The sequence below is a fragment of the Lissotriton vulgaris genome, chromosome 8 (assembly GCF_964263255.1).
Source record: "Lissotriton vulgaris chromosome 8, aLisVul1.2, whole genome shotgun sequence".
In the NCBI taxonomy this organism is placed as follows: domain Eukaryota; kingdom Metazoa; phylum Chordata; class Amphibia; order Caudata; family Salamandridae; genus Lissotriton; species Lissotriton vulgaris.
The window spans coordinates 1,182,835,388-1,182,852,126 of NC_141696.1; the positions used below are offsets into that span (position 1 = coordinate 1,182,835,388).

The 16,739-nt window shown below is 47.6% G+C and overlaps 1 protein-coding gene across 3 annotated transcripts in view; it reads left to right on the forward strand.

Moving 5' to 3' along the window:
• Positions 1–16,739, forward strand: part of ATP7B (ATPase copper transporting beta) — a 539,299-nt gene that overhangs the window by 445,605 nt on the left and 76,955 nt on the right. The gene's annotated exons all lie outside the window — the stretch shown is intronic.

Consider the following 16,739-nt stretch of genomic DNA (forward strand, 5'->3'; position numbering starts at 1 on the left):
ACCTTACCACCGTAATCTCCTTGTGAGATTTAGACTTAACATCATACAGTACTCCTTGGGGAATTACCCAGTATGGGGAAAATCTGATACATCTATCCCCTGTAGCTGTGATAATTTCTCTGAACAGACACTGATGCACTTTATTATGTTTTGCGGCCATTATGATGAATGTAGGAGATTGTTTTTAACACCTATTTTGAGAGAAGCAGGGTTCATACAAGTTCATCCCGCTCTCCGCTATTTACAACTCCTGGGTAGCATCAGAGTAATATATATGGGGTTGCAAGTTTTTTGGTTGCTGCTATGCATGTTAAGTCTAGAAAATTGAAATCAAACAGTCCCTGAAACGTGCCAATTTTTACCACTTGCTAGTTAACTATGAAATGCTCTATCTTTATGTAAATACATGATTTGTTTTTATAAGAAATGTTTTTAAATACATGAATTGTTGATTTTATATGTGATGTAATTGCTTTTATGATTTTAACTAATCGAATAAAGCTTGTGTTGACTTGACTTGACTTGACTCCAATGTTTTTAGGCAGGTTGTACAAAATCCTACCTAGTGCAGCAAGACAGAAAGTATAAAATTAAAAAAGTGCTATGACACCTTCAGCAATGGCCGCGCAGAAGCGATTATGTATTACTTTCAACCATACTGCACAGCAACCGTACAACGTGGCTTAAAAAACATTGTAAAGCCAAATAATAGGACTATTTGGCTATGTCAGTGTGTTTCTTTGCCACGTTGTACAAATATGTGGCTGCTGTAAAGTATGTTTGCAAGTAGGAAAAAAAGCACTATAAAGAAGGAGGACAACGTTGACCATGTCGTAGCACTTATTTTTTTAAACTTTTCGGAGAGGCTGCCCCCGCGAAGGGTGGGCTCAAGAGCCGGCACCATAACGGTCGCCGTGCTCCTCTCCTCTCCCCACCCCTCCCCCAGGAACATGCCAGCGCGCCACAATTTGGCACGCTGGCAGGCAAGGGCCCAAAAGCAGCCTAGGCTATACGTATCACCCCCCCCCCCCCCCCCCCGCCCTCGCACCTCCTCCACCCCCCACCTGGACCGTCCGGACCAATGGGGGGGAGAACGGGTTAAAAAACAGCCAGTATGGGCTCGGCCAGCGGGCAAGCCCCTCGGGGTACCAAAGGAAAGGGGGGGATATAAGGGCTGCTTCTCCAGGTGAGCTTCCGGGGAGTTTCCATTTGTTAGGCTTCCAGTGGGAAGGGAGCATCTACATAGATAAGGCAATGCCAATGGGATGCTCAGTATCATGTGCGTAGTTTGAAATTTTTACCACCTTTGTACAGTGGCCACTGCATGACAGGCACCCAGCGGGCGGGAAACTCCACTATTTAGATGACTTTCTGTTCACGGGCCCGGCAGAGTCGGCCGAGTGCGGAAGCACCCTAGCGGCGTTCTGAGCATTGGCAAAAGAGCTAGGGAAACCCGTATCAGAAGAAAAAACAAAGGGGCCGGCCACAAAGATCACCTTCCTGGAGATAGTGCTGGATTCAGTAGCAGGCATTTCCAAGCTCCCACCAGAAAAAGTAGAAGATTTCAGGAGAGAGATCAGGGGTTTGTGCGTGAGAGAGAAGGCAACATTGCGGGAACTCCAGAGATTAATAGGCAAGTTGAACTTTGCAACCAGGGTTATCCCAGCGGGCAAGGTCTTTGCTAGGAGACTAACACAGCTGACACGCGGACTCATGCAGAAACACCACCACGTCAGGTTAGGAACAGAAGAAAAAAAGGATTTGCTGATGTGGGACTCCTTCCTGGCTAACTTTGATGGCGCATTAATTTGGCGGGAGGGATGGCTAACCAACAAACTGATCGAGTTGTACACAGACGCAGCAGGTAGCACAGGCTTCGGGGCCATCCTATGCGACAGGTGGTGTGCGGGGCAATGGCCTCCCAAATGGTACAGACAAGGCGTCACGAAGAACATCACCTTCCTAGAACTGTTTCCCATCATAGTGGCACTGACAGTATGGGGTGAGCACATGCGGGACATGAAAATAACTCTATGGTCAGACAATAAGGGGGTAGTGCAGACCATGAACAGGGGATCAGCTAGGTGCCCGGACACGCTAAGGTTAATGCGGAGGTTGGCTGCATTACTGCTGCACGCAACATGGAAGTGCGAGCACGCCACGTCCCGGGGGTGGAGAACAAAGTGGCAGACGCCTTGTCCAGCCAGCAGACAGACTGGTTCAGGAGGCTGGCACCCGGGGCGGAGCAGAGCATGACCCCCTTTCCAGAACAGCTATGGGAACTGGCAGGACAGACCTAACTGAGCTGGTGCATCATGCACTTACACCCGAGGCGGCCAAGAGGTACAAGAAATACACAGACACAGTGATGAGGGTTGGCGGAATCAAATCACTGGGCAACACACATGGGCAAAAAGGGCAGCGCAGCAGTTTATTCAATGGGCATTCAAGGCAGATAAATCCAGGTCCTGGGCCCAAGCCCACTTAGCCGCTGTGGCCCACTTTTCAAGAATAGAGACAGGAGTTGACCCGGTGGCATCCCACTATATCAGGGCGGCAATGAAGGGGTGGCGAAGGAAGGAAGGTCCTAGAAAGGACACAAGGTGTCCCATCGATTTTACACGACTCCGGGTACTGCTCGGCGCCCTCGCGGGGGTGGTGACAGACAAGTTTGAGGTAGTACTGTTCAAGGTGGCATTCACCACCGCCTTCTTTGGGGCATTCTGCCTCAGCGAGCTGGTAGCCCCAACCAAGTGGGGAGCAGCAGGGAGATGCATACAGGCGGACGATGGCACACCCACGGCAGATGGGGTCGAAATTTTACTAAAATGGTCAAAAACCGACCAAGCGGGTAAAGGAACCAAGGTACAGCTGCATTGCATAAAGGATCAGGGGTGCCTATGCGGTATGTTGCCTACTCGCCTTCATGGCAGTGCGCCCGGCGGGGGAAGGCCCCTTATTCAAGCACAGGGACGGTACGCATTTAAGCCAGTTCCAATTCACAGCAGTCATGCGCAACGCACAGGGTAAGGCAGGACTACGTTCAGCAGCCTTTGGGTCCCACTCGTTTAGGATAGGGGCAGCCACGACGGCAGCACTGCACGGGATGACTGAAGCAGGCATTAAAGAGATGGGAAGATGGAGGTCACAGGCCTACAAAACTTATGTAAGACCTCAGCTGCTTTAACCCACAGGACATGCGAACCCATAGCGTACCGAACCGCGAGTGACTAATTTTTCCCTACTTTAACAGGAAGGAGACCATGCTTGGTATGGGTGGTAGGGCACTCATTCGTATCCCGGATGCAAACATGGTGGCGCGAGGGGGGCAATAAGACCGATGGGGTACCAACGGACACGTGCATCCGGTGGTTCGGCCGGCCGGGGATGAGGTGGGACCAGCTGCCAGCGACCCTTAAGGAATTGAGGGCAGACGGTACATGGCACCGGACGTACTGATAATACACCTGGGTGGCAACAACCTGGCGCAGCTCGGGAGGAGGACGCTGCTGCACAACATTCAGAGAGGGCTCACGGAAATAGCCAAGACATTCAGGGACTCGGCGGTAGTGTGTTCTGAGGTAATGAGCCGGCACGAATGGCGCGGGCGGATTCGCAAAAGGCAGTCGATAATTCCCGCAAAAAATTGAATCTGGCAGTGAGCAAATACTGCAGGGCCAACGGCATGGCGTCAGTAAGGCATGGGCTCATCCACACGGGTCGCCCGGAGCTATTTGCCACAGACGGCGTACACCTGACGAGCGAGGGCATGGGCCTGTTCTGGAGCAACCTTTGGGGCGCCATGGCGTTAGCAGGTTGCAAGTAGCGGGACACAATGCGTAGTAGTAGGGGGAGCCGAAGGAAGACAGAAGCCTCCCAGTCGGCGTGGCGGAGAACTACGCGGATTAGGGTTGGTAACAAGGCACACCGGAGGGCGGTGTGCCAGGATGGGACCACTAACCTTGGGATGCCTCACGGCTGGGAGAGCTGGCCAGAGGGTAAGACCACCCACCTTCAGATGCCTCACGGCTGGGTGAGGCGGCTTACCGAAAAAGGGGGGTAGCAAAAACGGAGACGGCGCTCGCAGCCCAGCCCCCGCCGGATGGCATGGCACAACCAGAACCGGAAAGGTAGCGAGTCGCGGCCTAACTCCTGAACAGAAGCTACCCCCCTCCTCCAAAAAGTGGAACACAGAAATCCAACCTACAAAAAGGAAAAGAGACAGTGAAACCAACAAATGCAGAAGTTATGTATTTCGTAAATGTATTCCAAATAAAAACGGCGGCCAATAAATGACCACAACAAGAAAGAAGCGTGATTGGTTATTTGAGTGGCAAAAGGGGAATGCAGTACAGTGGATGTGACAAGAGGGAGAGGTGGGAGCAAGTGCGAAGGTTATCGCAGAGGCTGCCCCCGCGAAGGGGGGGGCTCAAGAGCCGGTGCCATAACGGTCGCCGTGCTCCTCTCCTCTCCCCCCCCAGGAACAAGCCAGTGCGTCAAAATTTGGCATGCTGGCAGGCAAGGGCGCGAAAGCAGCCTAGGCTATACGTATCACCCCCCCCCCGCTCTCGCACCCCTCCCAACCCCCACCTGGACCGTCCGGACCAATGGGGGGGGGCGGGTTACAAACCAGCCAGTAGGGGCTCGGCCAGCGGGCAAGCCCCTCAGGGTACCAAAGGAAAGGGGGATATAAGGGCTGCTCCCCCAGGTGAGCTCCAAGTACACAATCGGAGCAGGGGGAGCAGCGCCGGGGGCTTGAGTTTTCCCACCCACAGCAATGTCGCAGGCTGAGGATTAGGGGCAGGCGTGGGCAGAGAACTACACCGATTAGGGTTGGTAACAAGGCACACCAGAGGGCGGGTTGCCAGGATGGGACCACTAACCTTGGGATGCCTCACGGCTGGGAGAGCTGGCCAGAGGGTAAGACCACCCACCTTCAGATGCCTCACGGCTGGGTGAGGCGGCTTACCGAAAAAGGGGGGTAGCAAAGATGGAGACGGCGCTCGCAGCCCAGCCCCCGCCGGATGGCAGGGCACAACCAGAACCGGAAAGGTAGCGAGTCGCGGCCTAACTCCTGGGACAGAAGCTACCCCCCCTCCACAGAAATCCAACCTACAAAAAGGAAGAGAGACAGTGAAACCAACAAATGCAGAAGTTATGTATGTTGTAACTGTATTCCAAATAAAAACTGCGGCCAATAAATGGCCACAACAAGAAAGAAGCGTGATTGGTTATTTGATTGGCAAAAGGGGAATGCAGTACGGTGGATGGGAAAAGAGGGGGAGGTGGGAGCAAGTCCGAAGGTTATAGCTGGGTGCAGTGCAGTAAGGCTGCTGTACAAAATTACTGTAAACATTGACAAAGCCAGTAGATCTTGTTCTATAATGTTTTTTCTCCGTAGGGAAACTGGTTTGCACTCGAACTTTACTTTATAGTCTGTAAACCCAGCTGAATTTCTGGTCTGTGAGTCCTCTTTTAATTTGCAGCTTCCACGTGTCTCATGGTCTTGATGGAGTGGAGTATCTGGTAGTAGAATTTGTCCTATAGTAAGAGTACAGTATCCACATTACTCACACAGTGAGACAGAATATCTGAGCGTTATTCAGTCACTGTATAATTATTGAGCAGCAACATATTTCTAAGGTAATGTTTAATAGACAACATAAAAATAATAGAAAATAAAGAACAAACTGTGTGCTATTGCACACCTTAAACCTTCGCCCTCGTCTGTCAGTAGGACGTGTTGTCTTTGGCCAGTGACTCATATGGACTGCCTCGTAGTCAGACAACTAGGTTTATTTTGGTGGATATCAATAGTCCTACAAATCCGACTCGCTCCCTCCTCCAAGGTCATTTGCTTTCTTATGACCTTCTAATCCTTCTGTTGCGGTAAAATATCAAAGTTTGGTCCTTTGCCTTCATTTAATTACAAGTTTATCTTTAGAAATTACGCTCTCTGCTCTCTCCTACCTTTCTATTTCATTTTCATAATCCTTCCTCCGCTTTTGCTGTCTGGCGTATCCGCTACTAGTAGAAGCTCTTTTTTTTAGCATTAGCAGTATTCTACAAATCATACTGCATACATACTGTTCTGTTTGTGACATCAAGTAACAGTTTTGGGTTTGAAACCACTTTGATTTTGTCCTTCCGTTTACAGGACTCCTTTGCTTTTTAGGTCGAGCATAGGCCACTGCTAATTAAAAAACAAAAGTAAAAAACATTGCCATTTTAAACGCCAACAGCTCTAATTTTCACAAATGCGAGACCGATTTCATTGCAAATGCTTGTTAATGTGAAGGCTCTCAAGCAACTTTCTGTTCTGAACACTCAGGGTACAAATAGGAATGTCAGTGATAAGTTGGTTAGATTTTTTGCAAAAAGATAATGCCAGCTTGGAGTACAATATCAGGTAGTAGGAGGCAAAAGTAGTGGTGATATCTGTGCTTTGTGTTCTATGCGGCCGTCTGGCAACATCAACTGGGGGAAGATTTGATCAACTATGTCTCAAGCACATCTTTTCTCAGCCTTATCCCCCATTTCATACACTCATTATTTTGAGTCCATCCAGATTTGTCTAGGTATAATTGCGGCAGAGTTTCTCTGTCACCATCCAATTGACGCTACAAAACCTCCCCGTTTTGTTTGAGGCTTTGATGCTCCAGGTCTGGTAACCACCGCTGTTACTTTTTTCTCTTTTATTCTTGGCCTTCAGGTAGGCACAGAATCTTCCACAGAGCACTACCTGCCCAGCACCATCTTAACAGTCCCCCATGATTTACCTGGTGAGTCCCCCAATCCTTCATTGGTTTCAAAATATGACTGCTCTTTGGATTGCATAAATTGGGCTTCCAGGTTTTAAGCCACCATATAGTTTGCTCACTCTGCGGGAACAAGCCTATATGTAACTCAGGCGGCGAGTGGTCCAATATCCCTCATGAGACAAAAGCAACTAAGGTGACATCTGCTGCTGTAAAAAAACAAGCATTGAAAATGCAACAGGGCTCGCCTTTTATTAAGTTTAAGCCATTTGGTTTGCTATACAATACCATTAGCAAAGCAAATGGCTTTAACTTAATCAAAAACGAGACCTATTGCATTTTCAATGCTTGTTTTGTTTTCTTTTCAGTTTTGGCACTGTGCTGGGATCGGTGACAGTAATGTCATCGGCTTGCACACTTTTTTCTCGGCTCCTTTCTTGGTATCACCTTCTTGTAATCTTTAGAAAAGCGGTACTCTTCTTGCCCGCTGGGTTTGCCCTAGTCACCTCCAAGTTATGAGCACGAGGGGCAAAAATGAGTGTATCCAGACCATTCAATCATTGGCCTCTCTTTAGAAATACTACCCCTCCCTTCTTCAGGCAGGCAAGTCGTGCCATTTCCAGGGAATTCCAAGGTTAGGAGACAGAGACGACCATTGACATGACAACGTGTCAGCCCCTACGCCTCACCTACTCCTGCTCTTCCTCTTTTTACCTCACCTGATTGTGCCCAAAAGCGCTATCTGTTTGTGAGTTGCTGGGCCTCAACTTTCCGTGCTGCCAGATGTCCCTTACTGCCCCTCCCATGCCTACATGTTTGTTGTCCCTGACCCTTTCGATTGTGGAAAGCCCTCTGCCCGCACTCCTACCTACTCTGACGTGACCACCCCTCCAGTACCCCGTTTGTCTGAAGATTTCTAGTCACGTAACAAGGTTGTCACAAACTATAGCTTAAGTTAAGAGCAATGGTCCCCAACTCACTAGACAGCAAATCTTTGGGGAGTTTTATATAGTGCGAACCTGACCCAAAGGTATCAGAGCGCTTTACCAACTGCGTTACACACGGACACACTCATTTTGTTATTTGCCCAGAATCACAGGATGTTGAGCATCCCTGCCATGACTCAAAGATGGTTACTCAGCTTTGAAGTCGATTGCTGTAGCTGTTAGGCCACATCCTTGAATCTATGCATAGTAAGGGAATGAAATACCCCCGTACTGCTGGGTCCCGGTACTACTGCAGCTGTTGCACCAGTGATACCTATGCCTATGCATTTGTATCAAGTTTTTGCCCCATACAGTACTGGAACCCTCAGCAGAGAGCACTGTGGTGCCCACAATTCCGACCTGCCCCCGGTTACACCCCCTGATTGGACACTGGCAGGCTGATGAAGAGAGCGGACTCGCATGTATAGGATCATGTGCGAGCTGATCACCGTTTGTCCCTTACTTTTCTGCATTGCAATTGTGTGTGCCCATTAAAAAGGAAAACCTGCTGTAGGACAAAATGCAGTAAAAAGCTAGCAGTGTCCAGTGAATTAGCATTGAGGAACCGTGAAAAGCTCTGCAGTATCCAACAGCACCAAAATAGTACAAAAAAACATACACTTGTGTGTGAGCTTCTTAAGAAATGTAACAATAAACAAAGCGCTGTGAAAATCTCCACAGTGCCCAGCGACACGTAAACAGTACAAAAAGCATATGCTCGTGTGTGCACGCATCTTTAAAAACCTACGGAAAAACAAAGCGCTGTGAAAAGATGAGCAGTGTAAAAAACATATGCTTGTGATAGCGCATTTAAGAGGGCAAACCTACCGGAAAAGAAAGTTTGGTGAAAAGCTCTATGCTGTCCGGTTAAATGATATCGCCGTGCACAACATTTATGACAGCTTTAAATATACAACCCCAATAGTATACCGCTGCAACTGCCTACTGGAAAACAAAGCGCTGTGAAAGCTTAGCAGTGTCCAGTGACACGTAAACAATTTAAACAAGCTGATCGCAGCAAAAAGACAGAAGTGGATGCCTGCTTCTGCCCCGGGGGAACTGCAGGTCAGCAAAAAGACAGAAGTGGATGCCTGCTTGTGCCCAGGGGGAACTAAAGGGTGTGCGCTGGTTTGGAGCTATGAGAGAGGCCGTGCAGTGTGCGTGCTTAATAAGATGGCGTTGGGCTGTCCACTGTCCCTACGGACACGTGCATGCTGTCTGCATTAGACAGATGGCGAGAGCAGCCATCTTTGTCCATGCAGGCGCGTGCATGCAAGCGTTGGGGAGAATTGATTCCAAAAAGTCCTCTCCATGGCGAGGGCAGCGCATGTGCTGCTTTCGTCAGGCGAGACCTAAACAGTCTATCCAAGACATGGACTTGTGAGCTACAGAAGCTTGAGTCTAGGCACATGCGTGGGTTCCAGTTTTAGCAAGTTTCACACAGTGCCAGAAAAGCAGCCGGTCAGCCAGCCCACGGCTATGTGGAAAAGCAGCACATAGACCTGAGGCATTCTAGTCACTTCATACCCGAATTAAAGTCCACCTGAGTATCGCCAGTCTCGGTGGGAGAGTTGCAATCAACACATTGAGGTCGTTTAGAACCTTTCTGGCTATATTCAGAGAGGGCATACACACTATGACAATTGGCCAAAAGCATGTGTGGGCTGCCTGAGGGCCCTGAGTAGTGCAGCGCGGTGATGAAGTAGATTCCACCCAATTTAGCATCGTTTGGACAAGCCATGCGTCCGAGAGTTATTAATATTTCAGTATGGTGTGACCTGCTACTTTGCCTGCAAGTTGAGCTAAACATTTGAAGTTGTAGAACAAATCTTTTGAGCAGCCCCCAATGACTTTGCTTCCCATACTTCTATCCCTGAAGCATCTGCTGCCCGAACAAAACACCATTTAATACGAGTGCAATTATGGGGTATGTTGTTGTGCTCCTGATAAGGACATGAGCCAGTCATGATGCACCCTTAGAGGTATGTACTGCGCAATCAGATGTTACAGCAACAACACAATGATCCAGCATGGCCGTGACAATTTGCCAGCCTGTGAGCTGCAATCTGTGCCCCAGCCCATATTTGTCACCCCCCCTCCCCAAGTAGGTCAGAGACGGGCGGGTCTTCACCCATGGAACTGGCCACCTTCCCCTCAGCTCGTTCTCTGATGCCAGACAGTGCCCCCCTGCGGTAACTATGCTGGTGCTGATACTTAAGAGCTGTTCATCTATCGTCCATCAGGTTGGTTGTGCACCCTGGGTTGACAGGAGAGTGCTCGTCCTCGCGCTGTCACACAGTCTGATATTTCTTCTGGAGAGTCTAAAAAGAAAGAATGATATATGACCTTGACTGGGAGGATGAGGATATATTTAATGTTCATTGCTTGCAACTGGAGAGGAGTGACGAGGGAGGGCAGAAAATCCTTCTGTAGGACTAAGAAATAATATTGTCCAAATGTTTCGCCTCTCTCCTCCACAGAGCTTCTGAGACGCATGCAACAGTTGGAAGTCATTCTGCTTGTGTACATTGTAGAATTGGGACCCTGGTTGGTCCATTGAGACACAATTGCATGTTGTCAATGCCCTTGATAAATTACACACATGTATATACACGCATGTGTATACAACACAAAGGTATATACTCACACATGCACAAACACAGACAAGCACACTTACAACAACATTTGCGAAGCGCACAAGGGTTCGCTTCTGTCTGGACGAATAGGAGACAAGATTAGATTTGTAAGTAGATCCTAACACATGACTAAACATGGTGTCGTTGTCTGAAAGGCAAACAATATAATTCATCGACCTAAAGTAAGGAAAATGACTATTCATTGAGAGAAAATGACCTCAAAGCAGAAGAAAATCAGGCAAGTATTATTCTTACACCAGCCTGCTTCAAATCATATTTATGGTAAAAGCTGATACACTGTTATGCTCTGAATACTACAGGGTAGGATCGGCCATTTTGTGTGCATGTCATTGCCAAATACAAAAATAACAGATGATGGATGGAATGCTGACTTAATCAAACATTCACCCCCAGTCCCAGATCTGGGTTAAATCTATTGTTCATTTGCACGCCGCGCCATTCCAGTTCAGACCCAGCCATATGCAAATCAGTCTTCAACCTGTTCCTCATGGGAACAGTCTAGCCTGAACTGCCAGGCCAGCTCTTCCCTTACCCAGAAACAAGCATCCTGGGAACGGTTTTGGGGTAACACTCCTCATCGGCCAGGTTAGCTTGAATCTGGTGGAGTAGGGAGCACAGGACCCACCTCTGGGCATACCCTTCCCACTTAGGGCGACAAATGCAAAAAGAACAGATGATGGATCAATACATCATGAAAATGCTGGCAGTCATTTTCAAGCATCTCAAGTTGGTGCAAGCACATTTAAATGCTTACGTTTTACAGAGCTCTGAAGTCCATACCAGGATTTCATGTGGGATATAATTCTAAATAAATCAATAGAACAACAACAGTTTTAAAATGTTTACTTGTTTACGGACGGCCCAATCTTTGATGCCTTTTCCATGATAATCCTGCCCCACCGCACCCCCCACGTCCTGATGAAGACCCCATTTTAAGGTCCTACCGATACCTAACTGTATGCTTGGGGTCGAAACGTCGACAGACCTAACTCCTTACCAGCTTGCGCAACCATCATACAGGATATTTATACAAGCGCATGTAGCATGTTTTTCGACTAAATGAGTTATGAACATTGTTTGTCTGCTTCTACAGCTGGCTCTATGGTGAAGCCAGGGTTGAATAATTTATTTATGTATTTTCTAGTTCTGAACCAGCATTTTGTACTGTGTTAAAACCTTGCACATTTGTCCTACTTCACTTGACCCCATCCCACCCCTCCACTTCCTGGGGCACTAATGTGCTATCAATATGACAAAGTAATGTACATAACACACTGTGATTAAATAACAGTGTGCTAATGCAATATATGCATTTGTGTCTCTATTTATGCATATATACCTGCATTGCTATACCTTTGTTTTAATTTGGTACTACGTACTGGGACCACTCTCTCTATGTCCCGTAATGCACCCAGGTCCCAGTGACTTTATTGGGTATACCTCCTCTTTTGTAACATACTTTACATGATGAGCAGGATGGAGTGGGGATGCTATTTTATTGGAAAAAGACAAATACAGTCACATTTTAGAAGCTTTTCCTAATCACGGTAAGGTGTATACTGATATTGATCCCCACATACCCCTCTTCACATGCAGACACCCTCAATTACTGACATATTGACTAAAGTTGGCTCAACATGAATCAGAATAGCCCTTAAGCCTTACCTTTAAAATGCTGGTGCAGGGCTATTAGCTTTCCCAATGCTTGATTACTTTGCTATACTTTATAGGCAAAAGCATTGCAAGATGGTCGCCCTTGTGCTTGTGTACGGTTGCACATGTGGCCAGCTAAGAATGGGTTCTGGCAAAATATAGACAACTAATCCTCAGATGCCCACATGCATGTGCTCGCATGCAGACTTGTGTGAGGTGTTCTTGGAATGGTTTACTCCAAATTCTAGATGCAACATGACCGACTCCTGCATAGATTACAGGAGTGTGGCCTGGGTGACACGGTGCTTAAGTGGTTCTCTTCCTTTTTGGAGGATAGGTACCAAGAGGTCTGGTCCATTTCTTTCGCCGCTTTCATTCCCCCTGTGAAGGTGGGTGTCCCTCAGGGTTCTATTTTGAGCCCGACACTTTTCAACCTCTAGATGCCCCCCTTGCTCCCTTGGCGGAAGCTTGCGGTGCAACAATAATGTCCTATGCTGACGACACTCAGCTTCAGTTTACATGTGATAAGGGCGAGGGCTTTGTAGGGGAGAAGATCAATAAATGGCTGACTGGGGTTTTCACATGGCTCAGAGAGAATCAACTTAAATGTAACACAGAGTAATCAGACCTAATTTTCTTCGGCTCTCCATCTCGGGATGAGTGGAAAAAACAGTGGCCATCAGACATGTCACCTCCCCTCGCCTCGGTTAACATGGTCAAGAGCATGGGTGTTAAGTTGGATGATTCCCTGTCCATGAAAGCCCAAATCCAGTCAGTCGCAGGATCTTGTTTTGGTCTCCTGCGGATGCTCAAGAAGTTTCTCCCCCTCCTGCCTCTCACCCACAGGAAGACCGTGGTCCAAGCCCTTATTGTCTCAAGGTTGGACTATGTAAATGTCCTAAACCTAGGCCTCCTGGAGTACCTACCGAACAGACTACAGGTGATCCAGAAGGCAGCCGCTAAGGATGTCCTCATGCTTGGACCCAGAGCTCAGATCTCACTTCATCTGAAGGCTTTGCATTGGCTTCCCGTCCGGAAAAGAATCTGCTTTATAGCCTTAGTTCTGACTTTTAAGGCTTTACAAGGTACGGGAGCACACTATCTTAGAAGGGGAGTCACACAATATGTTCCCTGCAGAACCCTGAAGTGATCATCACAGCATCAGGTGGTTGTTCCTACGTTTTCCCGCACCCGTACTGGAGGCCATTCCTTCCAAGTTCAGGTAGCCTGAGTCTGGAACCTACTGCCGGTAACACTTAGACAGGTGTCAGACCTACTTATCTTTAGGAAGCTGCTCAAAACCTGGCTGTTCCAGCAACAACCTTAAGTTTTTTATCCCTTCAGGGACAACAATAGTCCAGCTCCGAGGTTCAGTAATGCCGGGACACTCTTCCAGAGTAGCTGTGCTCTTTACAAATACCCTTTAACATAACATTTAACAACACAAAATAAGACTCTAAGTCCCAAATTATCAAAACTGTCACACAATGCAGCACAGCAACCAAAGTTGCTGCACTGTGTTGCGTGACAAGGAGAGAGCAGGAAGGTTTTATATCTACAAAGATACGGCTCTATCAAGTCAAGTCAAGTCAAGTGATTTATATAGCGCGCTACATACCCAGAGGGTCTCAAGGCGCTTGAGGAAGGGTGGGGAATTACTTGTCGAATATCCAGGTTTTAAGTTGCTTTCTGAATGTAAGGTGGTTCTGAGTGAGGCGAAGGTGAGTGGGAAGTGAGTTCCAGGTTTTAGCTGCCAGGTAGGAGAAGGATCTGCCTCCCATGGTGGTTTTGTTGATGCGAGGTACAGTTGCAAGGGCTTGGTTGGAGGATCATAGGTGGCGGGAGGGGGTGTAGAAGGAAAGTCGTGAGTTGAGGCATTCGGGTCCAAGTTCGTAGAGTGCTTTGTGTGCGTGGGTTAGGAGGCGGAAAGTAATCCTCTTGTTAACGGGGAGCCAGTGGAGGTTTTTCAGGTGTCCAGAGATGTGGTCTTTACGCGGGATGTCTAGTAAGAGTCTGGCTGAGGCGTTCTGAATGCGTTGGAGTTTTTTCTGGAGTTTTGCGGTGGTACCGGCGTATAGGGTGTTTCCGTAGTCCAGGCGGCTCGTGACCAGTGCGTGGGTGACCGTTTTTCTGGTTTCGGTGGGGATCCAGCGAAATGTTTTTTTGAGCATGCGAAGAATATTGAAGCAAGAAGATGAGACGGCGTTGACTTGTCTGTTCATAGAGAGTGAGGAGTCCAGGATGACCCCTAAGTTCCGTGCGTGGTCCGTCGGGATGGGTGCTTTTCCAAGGGCCTCTGGCCACCAGGAGTCATCCCAGGCGGAGGGGGAGGTACCAACGATGAGGACTTCAGTTTTGTCGGAGTTCAGTTTTAGACGGCTGTACTTCATCCACTCGGCTACTTCTTTCATTCCTTCATGTAGGTTGGTTTTGGCGGTGTTGGGGTCTTTGGTGAGTGATAGTATCAGTTGAGTGTCATCAGCGTAGGAGATGATGTTGAGGTTGTGTTGGCGTGCGATGGCCGCGAGGGGGCTCATGTATACGTTGAAGAGGGTGGGACTGAGTGAAGATCCTTGTGGCACGCCGCAGATGACTTCGGTAGCTTCTGATTTGAATGGTGGAAGGCGGACTCTCTGAGTTCTTCCGGCAAGGAACGAGGTGACAATTAGGCTGCTGAGTGCCATGCACATACCCTTGCACCACAATGCAAAGGTGTCTGTGTGAGTCTTGGAGGGGTTTTATAGTGGTAGGGCATTCTTCCTGTAAAAAATACTATCACACAGATTTGGAAAACTGTCACAGAACACAACGCAGCACCCACATTTTCTGTGTTGCTTTGCATGACAGGCAGAGAGCAGGAATGCACCATATCTACGAAGATATGGCACTCTCCTGCTCTCTCTCTGGTGCCGGCGAACAATCAGGGATCTGAGCACCAAGTACACACCTCCACACCATAGTACTAAAGTGTTAGCATGAGTTTGGCCTAGGTTTTGTACTGGAAGGGTAAAATGTTATGCTTAGACTGACTTTAAAACCTTTCACACTTTGGATGTATGATGTACAGTGCCATAAGTGTGGCAGGGTATGCTCAGACGTGAGTCCCTTGCTCACTTTGCCACTGGATTCAAGCAAGCCGGGCTGACAACGGCTGTAATACCAGAAACCGGTCCTAGGAAGCTTGAATCCAGTCCAGTGAAGGCATGGCTTGGCAGTTCGGTCTGGACTGTTCCCATGAGGCACAGGATCAGACTGATTTGCATATGGCCATGTCTGAACTGGGGTGGCAGAGTGGGCTAAAGAACGGTGATGGATTAAACCCAGATCTCTTGACTGGGTGTGAGTGTTTGATTGGTTCAGATGCTCCGTCCATCACCACCCCCTTTTGTACCACTTTGATGTACAGTGCAGCACACACACAAAGTAGTAAAAGTTAAAAAAATTAATTCATTTCTCCTTTAAAGCAACTTTTTTCAAGTGGCGTTAATTTTTGACACAAACCCGGCCTGCTGTTATTAGTAGATAGAGTTTTGAGTCAAAACCATGGGTGTTTACAAAAGAGGGGCATTTACCACTCATGGAATGCCCTTTCACACAGAGTGAAGCAAAGCAGCGCTTCATGCTGGTTTGTACTACTTTTTGTTACAAACCAACGCAAATATCAATTTGATGTGGTTTGGCAATCCTGAAAAATATTTTGCGGAGGGTCTGCGTAATAAAAGTAACACAGCTGTGAGTGAAGGAAATATGTAGCAACCAAGAGTGTTGGAGCACGTCATCAAAAAGTGAGTGATTATTTGGTTGTTTGGGGCACCAAATGGTTATTCCTCTATTGTAAGCTACACACCAATGGAGAACGAGCTTTTGGCATCCGTGGCAGCCACGTCATGGTACTCAAGCAGGGCGCTCTGCATGGAAAGCAGTGCCGGGCTGCAGCAACATCAGGGGTGGCTTTGGCTTGGTAATGGTGGGGAACTTTTGCAGGTGAGAGAGTGGTGGTGATGGTGGTGGTGGTAAAACAGCATCAAGCGAAGAAGCAGGACTGTTTTACCGAGTCTGTCACAACTGCACAAACTATTTTATACTCTGTCACTCAAACCTATTAGGAACACAAATAGGATATTATAATTATCCACAAAATATCATGAGCTCGATACGCAGGTCAATGTGGCCCCTGCCCCAACCTGCAGCCAAAACACATGAAAAACAAGAGATGAAAGCGCTGACCCAAAGACCACTGTCGGACTATAATTCATGTGCTTTTTTCAATAAATTCTAGTTATTTGTAAGAAAACCTTAAAAAGGCACATGAGTTTGCACTACTTTTACTTCTTGCTTTTAATGTAATCAGTTAAATAGTTTGCGCACCAGTTAATGTCTAAGAAAGATTTTGCATTTGGGCAACGACCACGAAAACTTATTTTGAAATTATTGATAAACAAATATGCCAAATGTGTAGCTTATATTTCATTTTAAATGTGTGATATTGATCATTACAGTGAAAGCAAGATATTTTTAAGAAAAATAGAGGAAATTGGTTTTGCCCAATATTGCCACCTGTGCATTACAAAAGGAGACAGACTGGCTTTGCCTCAACCTGAGACCCATCTTGACCATTTCAAAAATGGACTGCACTTATTTTCCCCATTTCTTATTATGTAAATGCGCAAGGTATAGGGCATGAT